Source organism: Rhinoderma darwinii, chromosome 1, assembly GCF_050947455.1.
Source record: "Rhinoderma darwinii isolate aRhiDar2 chromosome 1, aRhiDar2.hap1, whole genome shotgun sequence".
Classification (NCBI taxonomy): domain Eukaryota; kingdom Metazoa; phylum Chordata; class Amphibia; order Anura; family Rhinodermatidae; genus Rhinoderma; species Rhinoderma darwinii.
Window position 1 is genome coordinate 359,631,475 of NC_134687.1, and position 21,751 is coordinate 359,653,225.

At 40.5% G+C, this 21,751-nt stretch overlaps 1 protein-coding gene across 49 annotated transcripts in view; it reads left to right on the forward strand.

Annotated features, from left to right (window-relative positions):
* PTPRD (protein tyrosine phosphatase receptor type D) overlaps positions 1–21,751 on the forward strand; it is a 1,823,241-nt gene that overhangs the window by 592,218 nt on the left and 1,209,272 nt on the right. The gene's annotated exons all lie outside the window — the stretch shown is intronic.

Below are 21,751 nucleotides of genomic sequence, written 5' to 3' on the forward strand. Positions count from 1 at the left end.
TAAAAATTGTTAATATAATTTAATTCCCATAAAAAAAGGAAAGCAATCAGCCATCAACCAAGGAAGAAGAAAACAATTATACATTTACTCTTCATTAGGCTCGAGCCTTCCTGAGCAATATCTACTTCAATATACTCGCTCCCTTACACTCCTAGATAAAAGGACCAGGCATTCAGCCAAATATGAACTGTCCATATGCATATATATACAATATAAATAAATTACATTTGCCTACAGTATTATCTGAGGGAAGGGATGGCGGTTATGCTCAAGACGATCAACCCCCTTATTTTTCACAGCTTTCCTTATGAATAGACTATGCATAATTCCTGAAAAGCTATCTGGGCAAAAAATAGATTTCTGTGTTTTCTTTAGATTATAATAAATTCTTATATTATTTAAGATTCCATTCCCTACCCCTTTGTCCTCCGAGCTTTGGTGTAAGGATTCAAAAGGGGTGATAAGTTCCATGAGGAGTGGTTGCCCATCCACACTCTATGACTGTAAATTGGGCATTGCCCGCAGGAAGATTTAATCACTACTCTTCCCTAAGGAAGAGGGCTAGTGGTTACCGGCAAAATGATCAATCTCCATCATTATCCCAATAATCCTTATACAGGGACCGTATTCAAACCCAACATGCCTGCCTTATTAAGGGGTGATTCACATTCATTAGAAGTACAATAAGTTGTCATTTACTAAAATAATTAAAAATAATAACATAGTGTGTACATTTTCTTGTATATCCTTGGATATCTTTGATTGATTCACTCAAGAGACTCTTCCTTCAAAATTCTATTGATTTGAAATATACCCTTTTCAAATTTCAATGTTTAATTTCCACATATAACTAGGAACCCCTTTTCCCTCCTGTCTAACAACCTCCCCCTAAATAAAATAAAAATAAAAAATAAAAACATTAATATCCTCCATGTTTATTGTATTCTCATGTGTTTAAATCTTAGGATATTACACCAGGTATACCTTTTTAAACACGTTGGAGTCCAGTCTATGTTTAACACATTAGATGGCACACAAGAAACTGGCGACCGCACACTGCAAACACAAATGCCACCTAAGCCGCTAAATATAAATAAATATGCATTACTGCTAAATCTACTTACAATGGGGAAGTTCTTAGCGCACATTTTGATCAAATTGTGTGAGCCCAGCCGCCACGACAAGGCGACCTCTATGAGGTTGGAACCTACGCTGCACATACACCCAGAACTGGGACTAAAACTACATTTTCTTGGGGATGGTAGGAACCAGCAGTAAACTAATTAAAATCACCCAGGGTAGAATGGGAGGAGTGCAAGATCAAGAAATGGAGGCAGTCACTAACCCCACATATATGGATCCCATAAACACAACAAAAGTTTGAACATAACATTCCAACAAAATTAAACAAAACGTGTATACAGGTGCAAGAACGCCTGTGACTGCAAATTTACAGCACACAAGAAAATGACGACAGCACTCTGCGAACACTAATGCCATCTAATATAACTGTGATAGTTGCACCCCTTTCTCTATAATTTACAGCCTGTCAATCGACACTAAACACAATAAAATGAATTGAAATGCCTCTTGCAGAAAACAGGAGTAACTCCACTCATAAATTAATGTCAGAATAGTTCGATGAAAATTGCAAAAAAAAAAACAAACAAAACACCAGTACATATATTGTGTTCTAGACCTGCATTGTTTATATCTCTTTTCTGTGTTTGTGAACAATGTATATTTTACTCTGCTAATATCTCTGTGACAATGGGTCTCATTGATCGAATCTGTCAAATTAGTCCTTGCTGCCCATAGTAACCAATCACAATGCTACTGGCAACAAGGACAACTTTTCTATCAGATTGTTTGATAAATGAGACCCATTGTGTAGTTTAAATACAGAAGCTGGATTATATAACATTATTGTATATACTACATTATTTCATATCTATTGTACCCCTGAACAATGTCTTTACTCAGGTATATATAACAATGCACAAACAATACAGCACTAGAAAGTTAAAGAGAATCCATCAATGGGACTGACTTGTTACACACACACACACACACACACACACACGCACACACACACAAATCGAGCTCAGATGAGCAGGGTCAGTAGCACTCCCTTGCATTTTTCTCCAAAAGCATCTTAAGGGTAGGAACACACTAGGCGGATACGGTGCGTAAAACTACACAGCGTTTCTGCCCAGGTAGCCGCAGGGAATTCCAACCGAAAAACCACACCAAATTGTGTTTTTTTTTGGACGGCATGTCCGCTGCGTAAATTCTGCAGCAATTAGAAAAAAAAAGTGTATACTTAGGGTATGTTCACACACAGTGACCAAAAATGTCTGAAAATACGGAGCTGTTTTCAGGCGAAAACAGCTCCTGATTTTCAGACGTTTTTTAAGCCTCTCGCGATTTTCGCAGCGTATTTTATGGACGTTATTGGAGCTGTTTTTCAATGGAGTCAATAAAAAACGGCTCCAAAAACGTCCCAAGAAGTAACATGCACTTCTTTCACGCGGGTGTCTTTTTACGCGCCGTCTTTAGACAGCGTCGCGTAAAATTACACCTCGTGGGAACAGAACATCGTAAAACCCATTGAAAGCAATGGGCAAATATTTGTAGGTATAATGGAGCCATTTTTTCAGGCGTAATTCTAGGCGTAAAACGCCCGAATTACTTCTGAAAACAGTGCGTGTGAACATACCCTTACCCGTCCATAGTCACAGCAACGCGTGTCTCTCTTCTGAGCGCAGCCCGGCCTCCTGGGATGACGCTGTAGTCCATGTAACTGCTGCAGCCTTAAATGGCTGCAGCAGTCACATGGGATGAAATGTCATCCCAGGAGGCCGGGCTGCGCTCAGAAGAAAGAGACGCGTTGCTGTGACTACGGACAAGTAAGTATAAAATTGTAATAATTTTCAATTACAAATACCTTTTTTTTTCAGTTGCGATTTCCGTGGCGGAATTGCAGCGTTCCTGCTGCAAAAGTCATAACACTTAGCTCTTTGTTGCGGGTTTTACCTACCCTTTAAATTCAATGAGAAAAACCAACAGAAGAGCAGCGATTCCGCTGCATAAATTGACATGTTGTGGCTTCAAAAACCGCACCGCAGGTCAATTTCTGAACGTTTTTTTTCAGCTGATATTTTCCGCTGTGTGTGGCTGAGTTTTGTTCAAATCTCATCCACACTGCTGCCACTGTAATACACTTCCTCAATTAATTCTGTTGCAGAAAATCTGCAGTGTTTCCGCCTAGTGTGTTCCTACGCTAAGGCCACAGGACGAATATACTGCATAAAAACCACGCAGTGTATCCGACCTGGAACCAGGAGTACATTCCGTCCTAAAACCGCACCGCACCACAAAGCAGCGGTAAAAAACGTTCATACTTACGTAACCCATTGTTATGGTGATGCGTCCCTCCAGTGCAGTCTGGTCCGGCCTCCTTGGATGATGATGCTGCAGCCCATGTGACCGCTGCAGCCTGTTATTGGCTGCAGCGGCGGTCACATGGGATGTAACGTAATCCCAGGAGACCGGCTCTCTGATGTCATCCAGGCTGGCCTCCTGGGATGACGAATCATCCCATGTGACCGCCGCTACAGCCTGTGATTGGCTGCAGCGGTCACATGGGATGCAACGTCATCCCAGGAGGCCGGACTGCATGAAGAAGGAGGGCGTTCTGGGTAAATATGATTTTTTCTTTTTTCCGTAGTTGAGATTTTTGTGGCGTTATTGCTGCGAATACGCCACACGCAGGTCAATTTAGTAACGTTTATGCTGCATTTTTTTTCTGCAGCGTGGGCATCAGATTTTCTGAATCTCATCCACTTTGCAACGACTGTAAATGCTGCAGAATTTCCACACAGATTTCCGTTGTGGAAATTCCGCAGCGTTTACGCTACGTGGGACACCAGCCTTAGGCTGGATTCACACACAGCGTTTGGCTGCGTTTTTGAGCATTTTTTGTGACATTTTAATGGCGTTTTTATATGCATTTTTTAGTGCTGCCAGATATGACATTAAAGTCTATAGTAAAATATCAAATGCACTACATACTCCAAATTTTGGTTTGGGGTGTTTTTGAAGGAATTCTGTGGCCAGTGGCGTTTTTTTCAAAGCGCAGCATGCTCTGGGTATGGCATGTTTTCAGGTGTTTTTCCCATAGTCTTCTCTATAGGTCTTCAAAAATGCCATAAATAAACGCATGTACAAAATTACACAAAATTAAAAATGCTACTTAGGCCTCCTTCACACACACAATTTTTCTGCCATTTTAAACCGCATCAAAGACCTTTGTAAAAAATGCTAGCTTTTTCCAAATGTAACATGCGTTTTTCAAGACGTTTTTAGTGGGGGGTTTTGTGGTGTTTTTCGTTTAGTGTTATTTTTTACATACTTTCTTTCTGGCGTTTTTGAGGTCCTATAGAGAAGCCTATGGGAAAATGCCTGAAAAAACGCCATACCCAGAGCATGCTGCATTTGGGAAAAATGCCACTGACCACAAAATTGCCTAAAAACCACCACAAACCAGAACACAGTTATGCGTAGTGCATTCAATATTTTAATATAGTCTTTAATGTAACGTCTAGACACACTTAAACCTGCGTAAAAAAACGCTGCAAAAAAAGTTTTAGGCGTTGTTTTTATATTTTAGGGTAGGAACACCCACAATGTATTCAGTGCGGATACACTGCGTTAAGCTGCGCAGCATATCCGCCCTGAACACCGCAGGGAATGCCGTCCGGAAAATGGCACCACTATGTGATACATTTTTACGGCGGAATATCCGCTGTGAATCGGCGCCGGAAAAATTAAAAAAACTTTCATACTTACCCCCTCCCTCTTCTCGGCGCGTAGTCTGGTCTCCTGGGATGACGTTGCAGGCCATGTGATGCTGCAGCCTGTGATTGGCTGCAGCGTCTACATTGCATGCAACATCATCCAGGGAGGCCGGACTGGAGAAGAAGCATGGTAAGTATGACTTTATAATTTTTTTTTCTTACTTGCGGCGCATCGCTGTGATTCTAAATATCGCAACACACACTACTTTGTTTTGCGGGTTTATGCACCCCATTGAATTCAATGGCTAAACCCACAACAGAAGAGTTGCGTATCCGCAGAATTAATTGACATGCTGCAGGTCAGTTTATGTTCGTTTATGTGTGTCTTTTGGGTGGATATTTACTGCAGTGTGGGGATGAGATTTGTTGAAATCTCACCCACACTACTGCTACTGTAATACTCTGCGGATTTTCGGCAATTAATCCATTGTGGAAAATCCGCAGTGTTTATGCTGTGTACGATCCTACCCTTAAAGTGTAAACAGTTGCGGATTTCATGCTGCAAATTTTGGTGCATTTTTTTTATAAACTTGTAAGTTACAATTTGCAAGTGGAAACGCAAGATAAATTTACATGCTGCCAATATTAAAATAAGCACCGCAGGTCAATTTATGCGCGGAAAAATTCTGCAATGTGTAGATGAGATTACTTGCAATCTCATTTACTTTGCTGGTACTGTATTACGCTGCTGAATTTCTACAAAAAAATGCACGGCAAATCCGCACATAATACGTAACATGTGCATTTGACTTAAATGACAAATTCAGCTATGTTAGGGTGCAGTCACATGCAGGAGATTTGTTGCTAAAATTTCAGCGAAAATCAGTTCCATTCATCTGAATAAAACTTGCAGAACTCCATTCACCTGCTGCAGAAAGAACCTCATTCAGATGAATTAAACTGATTTTCAGTCACAGAAATTTTTTGCAACAAAATCTGCTGCATGTGAATCCTACCTTATATCTATATATTGTTAAATATCAGTGATATGAAACTAATAGAAAAACCACAAACTTAACTTTGCTTCGTCCCATCTGCAACAGTTATTGAATTGATCTGTTTTTACAATGAGTTTTTTTTTACATTATCTGTAAAAATCTAGTGTTTTTGTTTTTTGTTTTTTTTCATAAAGAGTTAAAATGTACATGTTCTTTGGTTTCGTATTTGCATGTTCTACAAAGGAATTGAGCTTCTTATCTTTTTAGAAGCCATTTTTTGGTATGATCAAAGTCATTAAATGAATACTGAATTAGTAATTCTGATTGTTTTGCTAATGACTTGTATGAGAGATTTTGTTAAATGATAGCGACAGCAGTAGGCAAGTTCATTTTTCTAATCATGCTGGCTTAGTCATTAGTCAACCTCTCTCACTTGACCTACATATAATATAAAGGATTTTAAATAGTAAAACAGTATGCTAACTAGAATAATGCTCAGTGTTAGCACTGTCTTATTCTTGATTTCATGCAATTTTGCCCATACCTTTTCCCTAAAGCAAAAAATCCTATATCTGCTTAATATTTGAAACCAGTGATGGTTCGCAGACATAAAATATGGCAAATTTTGGCACCCAAATACACTGAATAGCCTCTTTATTAGAGACACCTGCCCTTTCACTATTGCAGCTTTCCTGTATGAGAATTTGACGTTGTGACCCCGAAGTGCCGCATAAATATAAGTGAGCACGTTTTCTGTGGATCAGTTTCAGTGTGAATGGCAAAATCTCAAAAACGTTCAAAAACTGTCAACCTTGTGGGGTTTTCTCATGCAATGGTGTTGAGAGTATTCCAAGAATGGTGTGATCGAGGAAAAACATCCTACAAAATAGGATCCTGTGGACGTCAACAACTCATCGGTGAAAGGGGTCATAGGAGAATGTCACAAATCATTCTGATGAACAGGCGGTGCACAGTCCAAAAAATTGCAGCCAAATACAACACTGCTGCTCCCAGTAACATGTCTGAATACACAACTCGTCGTTCCTTAGCGCGGATCGGCTATAATAGCAGACAATTCGTTTCCAGTGGCAAAAGAGGACAAAAATCGGATCACTAAGCAGTGAAAAAACATTGCCTAGTAAGATGAATCCAGATTTCTGTTAAACAATGCTGATAAGAGGGTCAGAATTTGGCACAAGCAGCATGAGTCATTGAACTGTTCATGTCAGGTGTCAATAGTTCAGGCTGGTGGAGGTGCAGTAATAGTGTGGGGAATGTTTTCTTGGCACACCCTTGGTCCTTTGATACTTACTTATGGACGATTGAATAGTAGGGCTTATCTAAGCATTGTGGCTGACCAAGTTTATCCCTTAATGGCAATTGGTACACTAGCGGCAACAGCAAAAAGCTATCCTGTCCACATGGGCCAGTATTCCTGCAGAACAATTGCAATAGATGGTGGAATCTATGGCACAATGAATTGCTGTGGTTTTGAAGCGAGCTTCTAGATGGGTGTTTCTAATAGAGTGTCCATTGTTTGTAAGTAAATCTCTACATATAATAAAAGTGTAAACTTTGCGTGTCTGTACATTGAAAATATTTGTGAAAAAAAATTATTGGGGGGATGAAGGATAAGTGATAGAATGCATTAAGATCATTTGACCAAAAACATCTGAAAATACTGAGCTGTTTTCAGGCGAAAACAGCTCCTGATTTTCAGACGTTTCTGTAGCGTATTTTACGGACATTATTGGAGCTGTTTTTCAATTTTCAATTTGTCAATGAAAAACAGCTCCAAAAACGTCCCAAGAAGTGACATGCACTTCTTTTTCGCGGGCGTCTTTTTATGCAACGTCTTTTGACAGCGACGCATAAAATAACACCTCATGGGAACAGAACATCGTAAAACCCATTGAAAGCAATGGGCAGATCTTTGTAGGCGTAATGGAACCATTTTTTCAGGCGTAATTCAAGCGGTAAAATGCCCGAATTACGTCTCAAAACAGTGTGTGTGAATGTACCCTAACTCATTTTATTTTTTCATAGACGAAGTGGTATGAGGGCTGTTTTTTTGCGGGACGAGTTGTAGTTATTATTGGTATAATTTTGGGGTACAATCGACTTTTTGATCACTTTTTATCCTATTTTTTGGGAGGCCAGGTAACCCAAAAACTGCAATTCTGGCATCGTTTTTTTATACAGTGTTCTCCCTGCATTATAAATTACATGCTAACTTTATTCTGCGGGTCAGTACGATTCCGCTGATACCAAATTTATAGCACTTTTTTATGTTTTACAATGTTTTGCACAATAAGATTACTTTTGTAAAAAGAATGTATTTTTTCTGTCGCCAAGTTGTGAGAGCTATAACGTTTTAACTTTTTCGGCTTGTTTTTTGTAAGACGAGCTATAGTTTTTATAGGTACCATTTTTGGATACGTGCGACATTTTGATAACTTTTTATTCCAATATTTGTAGGGCATAGTGACCAAAAAACAGAAATTCTGGTATAGTTTTTTAATTTTTTTTTTATACGCTGTCCACCACGTGCAATAAATAATATTATATTTTTATAACACAGGCCGTTACGGTTGCGGCGATACCAAATACGTATGGTTAATTAATTTTTTTCAATAATAAAGGACTTGATAAGGGAACAGGGCGATTGCGTTTTATTTTATTACTTGAAACTTTTATTGTGTTTTTCCAACTTTTTTTTCACTTTTTTTTTAAACTCTTTTATACTTTCTTTACACTTTTTTTCAAGTCTCCTTAGGGGACTTGAAGGTCCAACTGTCTGATTTTTTTTTTCTAATGCATTTCACTACCTACGTAGTGCAATGTATTAGATCTGTCAGTTATTCACTGACAGCAAGCCAAATAGGCTTCGCCTCCCGGCGGGGCCTAATCGGCTTCCGTAATGGCAGAGCAGGAGGCCATTGGGTCTCCTGTTGCCATAGCAGCAGTCGCCAGTCATGATTGCCTGTCAGGACTGGCAATCTGCTAGCAACCGCTAAAATGCAGCGATCACAGTTCCTGCTGTTACAGTTGGATGTTAGCTGTAACATACAGCTGACATCCACCGCTGATGTAGCCGGCTCAGCTCCTGAGCCGGCGCCATCTTGCCAGCGGCAATGGAAGCTGTTCAGGCTCCGCCGCCGGGCGGGTCCTGAACGGCTTCTGTGCTAGGCAGACCGGGAGGCCAGTATTAGGCCTCTGGTTGCCATTGCAGCCACCGGAACCCTGGCAATTTAATTGCCGGAGTTCCGATGAGCTGCAAACACCTTAAATTCACCGGTACAACAACAACAAACACATGGAAACCATGGCAACCAATCAAATTTTTACTTTCATTTTGTATTGTCTTCAGTGTATGATGTGTCATCAGTGTATGATGCGCGGCTGCGTGATTTTTGGGCAGCCGCCATCATTATGACACTCCGTTTGGATGTTTGTAAACAGAAAAGCACGTGGTGCTTTTCTGTTTACATTCAGAGTTTGACAGCTGTTGCGCGATTCACGCAGTTCGCACGGAAGTGCTTCCGTGCGGCATGCGTGGTTTTCACGCACCCATTGACTTCAATGGGTGTGTGATGAGCGAAAAACGGCGAAATATAGAACATGTGAGTTTTACGCAGCGGACTCACGCTGCGCAAAACTCACGGACTGTCTGCACTGCCCCATAGACTAATATAGGTGAGTACGACACTCGTGAAAATCACGCGCGTCGCACGCACGTATATTACGCTCATGTAAATGATGCCTTATTCTGATGCATAAGCATTTTTCTGAATAAATTAACAGAGCAGGGAGCTGTCAAATCTCCCTGCTCTCAGCTGCCAGAGGTAGCTGAGGGCTGGGGGCATCCCTGCTCGAATGTGTGAGATCGATATCAGTATCGATCTCACCCGTTTAACCCCTCAGATGCTGTGCTCAATAGCGATCAACGCATCTGAGTGATTTTTGAGAGAGGGAGGGAGCTCCTTCTCTCCCCCACCGACACCCGGTGATAAGATCGCAGGGTGTCTGTGTCTCCAATGGCAGCCGGGGGCCTAATAAAGGCCCCCAGGTCTGCCTGGAGCGACTGCCTGCTAGATCATGCCGGACAGGCAGTAATACACTGCAATCCAAAAGTATTGCAGTGTACTATAATAGCGATCGCATGATCGCATATTAAAGTACCCTAGTGGGACTAGTAAAAAAGTAAAAAAAAAGGTTTAATAAAGTTAATAAAGGCCCCCAGGTCTGCCTGTAGTGAATGTCTGCTAGGTCATGCCTCTGACATGACCTAGCAGATGCCTGTCTGTTTTAAACTCTGTAAATAATTAAATAAAAAAACTATGTAAAAATTACTGTTTTGTGTGAATCCTGACTTAAAAAAAATGTGATAAAAAGTGATCAAAAAGCTGCATCTACTCCAAAATGATACCAATAAAAACTACAAGTTGTCCCGCAAATAAAAAGTTCTCATACAACTGCATCGGCGGAACAATAAAAAAGTTATGGCTCTTCAAATATGGAGACACAAAAACAAATAACTTTGAAAAAAAAGCGTTTTTACTGTGTAAAAGAAGTAAAACATACAAAAACTATACAAATGTGGTATCGTTGGAATCATAACAACCCGCTGAATAAATCTATTGTGTTATTTATACCACACGGTAAATGGCGTAGATTTGGGACACAAAAAAGAGGCAAAATTTCAGTTTTTTTCTATCCCCCCCCCAAAAAAAGTTAATAAAAATTAATCAATAAATAATATGTACCTCAAAATGGTGCTATTAAAAAATACAACTTGTCTTGAAAAAAAACCAAGACCTTATACAGCTATGTCAAGGCAAAAATAAAAAAGTTATAGCTCTTGGAATGCGACGTAAAAAATACCTTGGTCATTAAGGTTTAAAATAGGCTGGTCATTCAGGGGTTAAACGTGTTCAGTTTCCTGTCAGCTTATGTTACGCTATGACCATCAACAAAGTGCAGGGCCAAACACTGTGCGTAGCGGGCGTGGACCTCAGTATTAGCTGCTTTGCGCATGGCCAGCTCTATGTGGCTCTCTCCCGTGTTAGCAACTCCACCAATCTTTATGCACACATCCCTGGTGGTTCTACTGCTAACATTGCTTACAGGGAAGCGTTGTCATAGTGAACCTCACTACTGAAAGAAAACTATTTTTAACCCCTTAACGACATCCAACGTATGGGTACGTCGCTGTCGTTAAGGACTAAACGCAACACAACGTATGGGTACGTTGTGTTGCTGGTTGCTGGCTGATTAACCCCTTAGACGCAGTGCTCAAAAGCAAGCGCTGCATCTATGGTGTTTACTAGCAGATCGGAACCACGCAATGCAAATCGCGGGGTTCCGATGACTGTTCTGGCAGACCGGAGGCCTAACAATGGCCTCCAGTCTGCCAAGTACGAAGCCTGTTGGTCCCGGCCGGAGGCGGGGCCTAAAAGGCTTCCGGTTGCTAAAGAAAGATGGTGCAGGCTCAGAAGCTGAGCCTGCGACATCAGCCGCTGTTGTCAGCTGTATGTTATAGCTGACGCCGTGCTGTAATGGCAGGGAACGGAGCTAGCTCCGATCCCTGCCATTAACACCTTAGATGCCGTGATCAAAATCCATCGCGGCATCTTAGTAGTTTGTAGCGATGGGCATCGACACGATGTTATCGTGACGATGCCTATAGCTGATATGGCAATCGAGCCCTAATAATAGCCTCCTGGTCTGCCACGTATGATAGCCTATTAGGCCCCGCCCACAGATGGGACCTAATAGGCTTGCTGTCAGTGAATGACTGACAGCTCTAATGCATTGCACTACGTGGGTAAAGATGAGAGGTGCAGGCCCTCAAGTCCCAAAGTAGGACAAAAAAAACAATAAAAGTTTCAAGTTAACCCCTAGGCGCAACAGGACGCAACTGTACGTCCATGTGGCCAGTGTCTTAGCGCACAGGGATGTACAGTTACTGCGTGGTTTCCGGTGCACACTGTCGGCGTCAGTGTGCACCGGGAACCGGGAGGCCAGCTGTCCCTGACAGCTGACACTCCACTGTATGCCTATCAGTGGCTTATGTCCGCTGATTTCGGCAATTAACCCCTTGATTGCGGTGATCGATTGCAATCACCGCATTCAGGGGTTTTTAGCTCATCGGCAGACCTCACAATGAAATCGTGAGGTTTGCAGATGGCTAGCATGGCGATCGGAGGCCAAGTAATGGCCTCCATGTCTGCCATGTACGGAAGCCTATCAGGATCAGCCTTCCGATAGACTTCCTGTTAGAGTGACAGGATATCACTGCCGTTCGTGATGCATACTGTCGATGACAGTGTCTGTGACAGTGTCGGCGACAGTGTGCATCGGGAACCGGGAGGTCAGCTGTCCCTGAAAGCTGACACTCCACTGTTGCCGATCAGCGGCTCATTGCCGCTGATTTTGGCAATTAACCCGTTACATGCGGGGCTTGATTGCGATCTCTGCATGTACAGGGTTTGTAGCACATCAGCAGCCCCCATGCAATTGTGGGGGCTGCTGATGCTTGTGATGGCACCCAGGGGCCAAACAACGGCCTCCGGGTCTGCCATGTATGCAAGCCTATGAGGATCAGCCTCTGGCTGGTCCTCGTAGACTAACTGTCTAGTAGACTAACTGTCTAGTGGGCTAGCAACTATGTCCACGTTTGATCATAGAATCAGTGCATTGTCTACACAGACCTCTGGAATGCCAGAAGGTCTAATCTATTAACTCTGTGAGCCCCTGATGAATTACTGCAGAGTTACTTATGAGTAAGGAAACGTGTAGGGCTAGATAACTACAGATAGGCAGGATTAGTGTGTTGCTAAACACGAGATCCTCACAGTGGAATCCACAGCAGCAGCAGCTGAAGCTGTATCAGCTACTGGCACACACTGTGCTTGATAAAGCAGCTGATCTGCTAATAAGAGAGCTGCACAGAGATCTCTATAGCAGCAGTAGCTGAAATACAAGAGATTCATATAGAGGAACTCCTAGAGCAGCTGCTCATGTTGCTTCAGTTCCTGGCACACACCTTGTGACAAGGAGGGTACCGGTCCCAACTTGGAACAAAAATATTTAAACATAATATTTTTTGAATAACTATAAAAAAATATAAAAATATAAAAATAAATAAAAACCAGGAAAATGCTAAAATAAATTATAAATACTAGAGTGTGATGGTAGTAACCATTTAAATCTCATCCTTGTCCTGTCTGAACTTATTACATATGTCAATGTAAAGTGCGCAAGTGCAAGTGAACGAACCTTATGGATACAATTGTATCACTATCTGAAATTGCTTAAAAAAAGAAATAAATCTCACATTAAAGGTTAGGTTCTAAACAAAAAATTTCCATTGGTATTCATCCAGCGAAACACTACCTAGGATAGTGTAACGTATTCTAGCAGCGATCAGAGCTGCAGGTAAAAAAGAAAGTGTAAAAAGTAAAGAATTTTTTTAAAAAAAAGTTAATAAAAATGTTTTACAAAAGTGTAAAAAGAAAAGATTTTTTTTCCCTATAATAAGTCTCTTATTATAGGGAAAAAATGAAACCGTTAAAAAACAGTACACATATTTGGTATCACCGCATTCGTAACGACCCAATCTATAAAACTATGATGTTATTTTTACCTCACGGTGAACGCCGCAAAAAAAACAAACTAAAATCAATGTTTTTTGGACACTAAAATATAGAATAAAAAGTGATCGCATGTACCCGAAAATAGTACCAATAAAAACTGCAACCCGTCCCGCAAAAAACAAGCCCTTACACCGCTTATTTGACTGAAAAATAAAAAAGTTACGGCTCTCAGAATATGGTGACACAGAAAATAAATTATTTTATAAAGAAGTGATTTTATTATGCAAACGCTACAAAACATAAAAAAACTATATACATATGGTATCTCCGTAATCGTACCGACCCGCAGAATAAAGTTAAATTGTCATTTATAGCGCATTATGAACGCCGTAAGAAATAAAGAATTTAAATCACTGTTTTTGGTCACCAAAGCTCTAAATAAAATGTAATAAAAAGTGATAAAAAATTTGCATGTACCAAAAAATGGTACCAATAAAAACTACAGCTCGTCCTGCAAAAAAAAAAAAACCCTCACACTGCTCAATTCATGGAAAAATAAAAAATTTATGGCGTTTGGAAGGCGGGGAGTGAAAAACTAAAATGGAAAAGCAAAAAAGTATAAATAAATTATTACCACATATGGGGTATTGTCGTACTCGGGAGAGATTGTGTTACAAATTTAGGGCGACTTTTTCTCCTTTATCCCTTGTGAAAATGAAAAAAATCAACATTTTAGTGGACAAAAATGTTTATATTCATTTTCACGGCCCAATTCTACTAAATTCTGCAAAAGACCTGTGTGGTATAAATGCTTACTATACCCCTATAAAAATTCCTTGAGGGGTGTAGTTTCCCAAATGGGGTCACTTTTGGGCATTTTCCACTATTTTGTTCCCTCCAGGGGGTTGCAATCGCGACATGGCACTAAAAACCAATCCAGCAAAATCTGCGCTCCAGAATCCAAATGGCGCTCCCTCCCTTCTGAGCGCTGCCGTGGGTCCGTAATCGGGAGAAGATGCTTTACAAATGTTGGGGTGCATTTTCTTCTTTATCCCTTGTAAATATTAAAAATATCTATGTTATTTCAGAAAAAAAAGTAAATTTTAATTTTCACAGACTAACTCCAATAAATATAGCAAAATACCTGTGCGGTCAAAGTGCTAACTATACCCCTAGATAAATTCCTTGAGGAGTCTAGTTTCCAAAATGGGATCACTTTTGGGGAGTTTCCACTGTTTTGGCACCACAAGACATGGTGCCTAAAATATAATCTAAAAATAAGCAGGCCCCAAAATCCACTAGGTGCTACTGTGCTTCTGAGGCCGGTGTTTCGGTCCATTAGGACACTAGGGCCACATGTGGGATATTCCTAAAAACTGCAGGACCTGGGCAATAAATATTGAGTTGCATTTCTCTGGTAAAACCTCCTGTGTTACACAATTTTTTTTATTACAAATGAACTTCGGCAAAAAATAGAGAAATTTGTAAATTTCCCCTCTACTTAGCTTTATTTCCTGTAAAACGCATAAAGGGTTAAAATACTTTCTGATTGCTGTTTTGAATACTTTGAGGGGTGCAGTTTTTAAAATGGGGTGATTTATTGGGGATTCTAATATATAAGGCCCTCAAAACCACTTCAGAACTGAACTGGCCCCTGTAAAATTAGCCTTTTGAAATTTTGTTGAAAATGTGAGAAATTGCTGCTAAAGTTCTAAGCCTTGTAACGTCCTAGAGAAATAAAAGGATGTTCAAAAAACAATGCAAATATAAAGTACACATATGGCAAATGGTAACTAGTGACTATTTTGTGTGGTATTACTATCTGTTTTACAAGCAGATACATTTAAATTTAGAAAAATTCACATTTTTGCCAATTTTCTCTAAATTTTGGTGTTTTTCACGAATAAATATTGAATTTATCGACCAAATTTTTCCACTATCATAAAGTACAATATGTCATGAGAAAACAATCTCAGAATCGCTTGTATAGGTAAAAGCATTCCGGAGTTATTACCACATAAAGTAACACATGTCAGATTTGAAAAAATCGGCTGTGCCCCAAGGCCAAAACTGGCTGCGTCCTATTTTCCTATAATAAGAATTTTATTATCGAAAAAAAATTAACACGTTAAAAAAGGTACACATATTTGGTATCGCCGCGTCCATAACGACCCCAACTATAAAACTGTTATGTTGATTTTCGCACACGATGAACACCGCAAAAAAAGATAAGTAAAAAAGCATGCCAGAATCAATTTTTTTTATCACCACCCTTCCCAAAACATGGAATAAAACTTGATCAAAAAGTCGCATATACCCCAAAACAGTACCAATAAAAACTACAACTAGTCCCGCAAAAAAACAAGCCCTTCCACAGCTTTTTTGATTGAAAAATAAAAAAGTTATGGCTCTCAGAATATGGCGACACAAGAAATAAATGAAAAAAAAAAGTGATTTTATTGCGTAAACGCTGCAAAACGTAAAAAAAACGATATACATTTGGTATCGCCGTAATCGTATCAACCCGCAGAATAAAGTAAAATGGTTATTTATAGCCCACGGTGAACCCCGTAAAAAAAAAAATACAGAACATAACAGAATTGCTGTTTTTTTGTCACCTTGCTTGCCAAAAAATGGAATAAAAAGTGATCAAACAATCGCATGTACCCCAAAAATGGTAGCAATGAAAACTACAGATTGTCCCACAACATATAAGCCCTCACACAGCTCCGGTGGAGAAAAAATAAAGAAGTTCTGGCTCTCAGAATATGGCGATGCAAAATGTGCAGTGTTCCAAAAGCGGATAAGATTGGGCACCATTTATCAGTGCGATACCGGCCACACATCTGCGGATTATTATTTATTTACCTAATTATTATATCCTCTTGTTATACACTGATGTTCTCCACACAGATTACATGTGCCCCCACATTACAAAATGAAATATCAGCAATACCCCAAACAGAACGACTACCAAACATAATCTGCACGCCGATAGCCAAATGGCGCTTCCTTTCTAATGAGCCCTACAGCGTGCCCAAACAGCAGTTTACATCCAAATACATAGCATCGCCAAACCCGGGAGAACCCGCTTAAAATTTTATGAGGTATTTGTCTGCAGTGGCGCAAACTGGGCACAACATATTGTGCGCTAAATTGGCATATCAGCGGAAAATTGCAATTTTCACTTTGCACCATCTACTGGGCATTAATTTCTCATGAAAAAAAAATGTGGTGTCAAAATGCTCACTACACCCCTTAAAATGTTTTAAGGCGTGTAGTTTCCAAAATAGGGGTCACTACTTGGAGGTTTGTTTTACTATTTGACCTCAGAGCCCTGCCAATGGTGTGAAAATCACCGAAATAGACCTCAAATGCCCATGGTGCTCTTCACTTCTGAGCCCTGTCATATGTCCAGGCAAATGATAAATGCGTTGAGGGGTGTAGTTTCTAAAATGGGGTCACTTCTTGGTGGCTAGCACTGTACTTTGGTACCTTTTAGGGTTTTGCAAATGCAACATGGCGCCCAAAAACCAAGCAAGCAAAATCTGCATGCCAAATAACGCTCCTGCAATTCTGACTCCTGCCGTGTGTCCAAACAGCAGTTTATGACCCCATATGGGGTATTGCCGTAATTGGGAGAAATTGCTTTTCAAATGTTGGGGTGCTTTTTCTCCTTTATTTCTTGTAAAATTTGAACATTTCCACGTTTTATCAGAAGAAAAGTAATTTTTAATTTCACAGCATAATTCCACTAAATTCAGCAAAAAAACTGTGGGGTCAAAATGTTCACTATACCCCTCGATAAATTCCTTCAGGGGTGTAGTTTCCCAAATGGGGTCACTTTTGGGTGTTTTGTCCCGTCAGTGCCTTTGCAAATGTGACATGGCACCCGAAAACCATTCCAGCTAAATTTGAGCTCCAAAAGCCAAATGCTGCTCCTTGACTTCTGAGCCCTGCTGTGGGTCCAAACAGCAGTTTATTACCACATCTGGGGTATTTGTTTACTCAGGAAAAACTGATCTACAAATGTTGGGCCACTTTTTCTGCTTTAGTTCTTGCAGAAATGAAAAAAAAATAGCTAAACCTACATTTTATTGAAAAAAATGTAGATTTTCATTTTCACGGCCTACTTCCAATAATTTCTGCAAAAAACCTGTGGGGTCAAAATACTAACTATACCCTTAGATAAGTTCCTTGAGGGGTGTAGTTTCCTAAATGGGGTCACTTTTTGGGGGTTTTCACTGTTTTGTCCCCTCAGGGGCTTTGCAAATGCGACATGGCCTCCGCAAACCATTCCAGCTAAACTTGAGCTCCAAAGTCAAATGGCGCTCTTTCTCTTCTGAGCCCTGCCGTGTGTCCAAACAGCCGTTTATGACCACATATGGTGGTATTTTTTTTACTTAGGAGAAACTGCTCTACTTCCAATAATTTGTGCAAAAAACCTGTGGGGTCAAAATACTCACTATACCCCTAGAAAATTTCCTTGACAGGTGTAGCTTCCTAAATGAGGTCACTTGTTGGGGGTTTCCACTGTTTTGGTATCACAAGAGCTCTTCAAACCTTACATGGTGCCTAAAATATATTTTAATAAAAAGGAGGCCCCTAAATCCACTAGGTGCTCCTTTGCTTCTGAGGCCAGTGTTTCAGTCCATTACCACTCTAGGGCCACATGTGAGATATTTCTATAAACTGCAGAATCTGGGCAATAAAGACTGAGTAACGTTTCTCTGGTAAAACCTTCTGTGTTACAGAAAAAAAATGGATTAAACCTGATTCTCGGCAAAAAAAAAAAAATTTGTAAATTTCATCTCCACTTTGCTGTAATTCCTACGAAGCCCCTAAAGGGTTAAGAAACTTTCTAAAAGCTGTTTTAATACTTTGAGGTGTTAGGTTTTTAAAATGGGGTGATTTATGGGGGGTTTCTAATATATAAGGCCCTCAAAGTCACTTTAGGACTGAACTTGTCCCTAAAAAAATTGCCTTTTGACATTTTCTTGAAATTGTGAGGAATTGCTGCTAAAGTTCTAAGCCTTGTAACGTCCTTGAAAAAGAAAAGAATGTTAAAAAACACTACACCAACATAAAGTAGATATATGGGATATGTGAACTGGTAACTATTTTGTGTGGTATAACTATCTGTCTTACAAGCAGATACATTTAAATTTTGAAAATAACTTTTACAAATTTTCTCTAAATTTTGGTGTTTTTTACAAATAAACACTGAATGTTTCGACCAAATTTTACCACTAATTTACAGTCCAATGTGTCACGAGAACAATCGCAGAATCGCTTGGATAGGTGAAAGCATTCCGGAGTTATTACCACATAAAGTGACACATGTCAGTTCTGAAAAAAATGGCCCGGTCCATAAGGCGAAAACAGGCTGTGTTCTTAAGGGGTTAATTGAAGTTGGTCCAAGGGTAGGAGTATACTTATAAAAAACGGCATGGTACGTTTTTCAGTGGTCTGCACGTACGAAGTCGCGGGCACAGTTTTTCAGTGGTCTGCGCGTACGAAGTCGCTGGCACAGCTAGTAATTTATAATAAAATAAATTATACAACCAATAATAGCAGAAATAATAAATATAGAAGAAAATAAGCTGTGTTCACACTTGCGTCATGTACTTTCCTTCAGGGTTTCCGGCAACCTGTTGCATTATTCTTTCCATTAATAAATATGGAACCACTATGGAAACCTGAGTGACACCATTATTAAGTACATGTAATTTGCCAGGATTGGTAGGTATCCATTTGAAAATGGATCTGTCATACCTTTCATGGCTCTGTTAAAAGTGGAAGTCATGATGCTAATTATACTATTATTAACTTAACACTGCCATTGCTATTTAACAAATAGGTAAAGCTTTTTACTTACTGGTAATCTTATCTTCAACACATAATAATAATACTAGAAGTTTTTACCAAAGCTGTTTAACCCACTTAGGGGCATAATATACAGGGGGCTATATCTGAGGCACTATATACAGAGGGGATATATGTAGGGCACTATGTACGGGGAGAGCTATATGTGGGGCACTATATACAGGGAGATTTATGTAGGGCACTATCTATGGGGGGCACTGTCTACAGGGGGATCTATGGGGGGCACTATCTACAGGGGGCTCTATGGGGCACTATGAACAGGGAGCACTGTGTGTGTGGGACAGAGTGTATGGTACTATTATAATCAGGGACAGTGTATGGTGCTATTATAATTAGATGTGCAGTGTATGGCACTATTATATTTATAATTAGGGCATAGTGTGTGGCATTATGAGAATTTTACCTTCGTTTATAGGTGCAGAAATGTTTGAAAAGTGAGAAGCTGAAGGCATCTGAGCGTCAAACTGCAGAAATGGGCTGTGTCCGGGAGAAGTCTTAATAGAGGTCTGGACTGGATGGAGAAGAAAAAAGAAAAAGAACTAGAATCTGAGACGTCACTGGTGAGTCACTTAATATAAATGTCTGTTCTGCCTCTAATCAGTACTGTAGCCACTGTATGATCTGCAGTGAGACGATGGGTGGTATGATTTTTTTTTTGTGAAACAGCAACTCCCAGCATATTCTTACCATTGTTCGCACCATGCTGGAAGCGGTAGTTTTACGCCGTACAAACGTATATGGCAGGGGTTGCACTAAATTGAGCAGTATTCGTGTTGGTGTTGTATTTATGTACTGAGCTTGGTTCTGATGCTGTATTTATGTACTGAGCTTGCTTCTGGTGCTGTACATATGTACTGTGCTTGGTTCTGATGCTGTATATATGTACTGAGTTTGGTTCTAGTGTTGTATTTATGTAGTGTGCTTGGTTCTGATGCTGTATATATGTACTGAGCTTGGTTCTGGTGTTGTATATATGTACTGAGCTTGGTTTTGGTGTCATATGTACTGAGCTCGGTTCTGGTGCTGTATATATGTATTGAGCTTGGTTCTGGAGCTGAAATTTATATAGAATATATTTATAATAACAAAATTGTAGGGCAGATAGAATAGTTTTCAATTCATTGTATATTTAATGGGACAGTGTCAGGTAATTTTAACCCCTTGAACCGCCACCATGCGCTAATACATGACTTGACAAAATTTCCAAACATTCGCCTGTGTGTTTTTTTCAGATGCAGCAAAATCTATAAAATCAACTTTTAAAACGATGCACGCTATAGGCTAATTACTAATTAAAGGGTCACGGGGCGGTGCCGCTATCCTGAAGAGTCACATAGTATTGCCTCCAAAACCCATCTTTCCATGCTTGATTGACATCTCCCTGGCCGTTATACATCACTACCAGTTTCCTCCAACTTTCTTGGATGCGCCATTGCCTTGTACTATTTGGGCATGCACCATGCAGCGAGGTGTACTCTGCCAGGCTGCACCGTGCATGCCAGTACTAGGCAACGGTGCATCTGCAAGAGTTGGAGGAGGCTGCTAGTGATGTAGAACAGCCAGGGGGAGGTTCATCAAAATCTGGGGGTCGCCATTTCAATTTTCGCCTCAGGCAGCAGAAAAGCTGGAATCGGCCCTGGGCATAATTGGGTAAAAAAAAACAATAAAATAATCCATAGATGTGTGTTACGCTGTGAAGGAATCCTTTATGCAAACCCGTAACATACAGCTGACACCCACCGCTGATGATGCAGGCTCATCTTCCCGTCGCTATCGGAAGCCTTTTAGGCCCCGCCTCCATGCGAGGCCTAGGAGGCTTTCCTAGTCGGCAGGCCAGTATTAAGCCCCTGGTTGCTATTGCAGCCATCGGCACACCGGCGATCTAGTCGCTGGGTGGCGATTGGCTACAAACTCCTTAAATGCTATGGTCGCATTTGACCGATGCATTTAAGGGGTTAGTAGCAGGGTTTGAAGCTAACTTCGGTCCCTGTCATTACAGCAGGTTGTTAGATGTAATATAGGGGATCCTGTCCGGGGATGATGGCATGGACTCAGCCCTGGCTTTCCATGATGTATACTTACGACAAATGTCAGAAAGGGGTTAATGATGGTGATTACATGCCCAATTGGTTGGTCTATTAGAGAGTAGGTTGCTTGGGAGCAGGGGACATTGAAAGTGCTGGTGTCAAACTGCTCTCCTTAGCGCTATGCCGACACAAGTAGAGGAATGTAGATTCACGTCCTGGCTGCACAGGGCATATGCGGCTAGGATGTGAATCTACATATTGTTGACGTGAAGGGGTTAATAGTCACATATTTCTACATGTGATCAGGGATCTAGTGGTAGAGTTGTTTATAGATTTTTGTGTAATTTTTGTGTGAAAAAGGGGCAAGCGTTAAGATCTGAGAGACAGTGACAAAAGCTAAATTGCGATATCTAGATGACTGGGCCAGAGCATCTCCACATGTT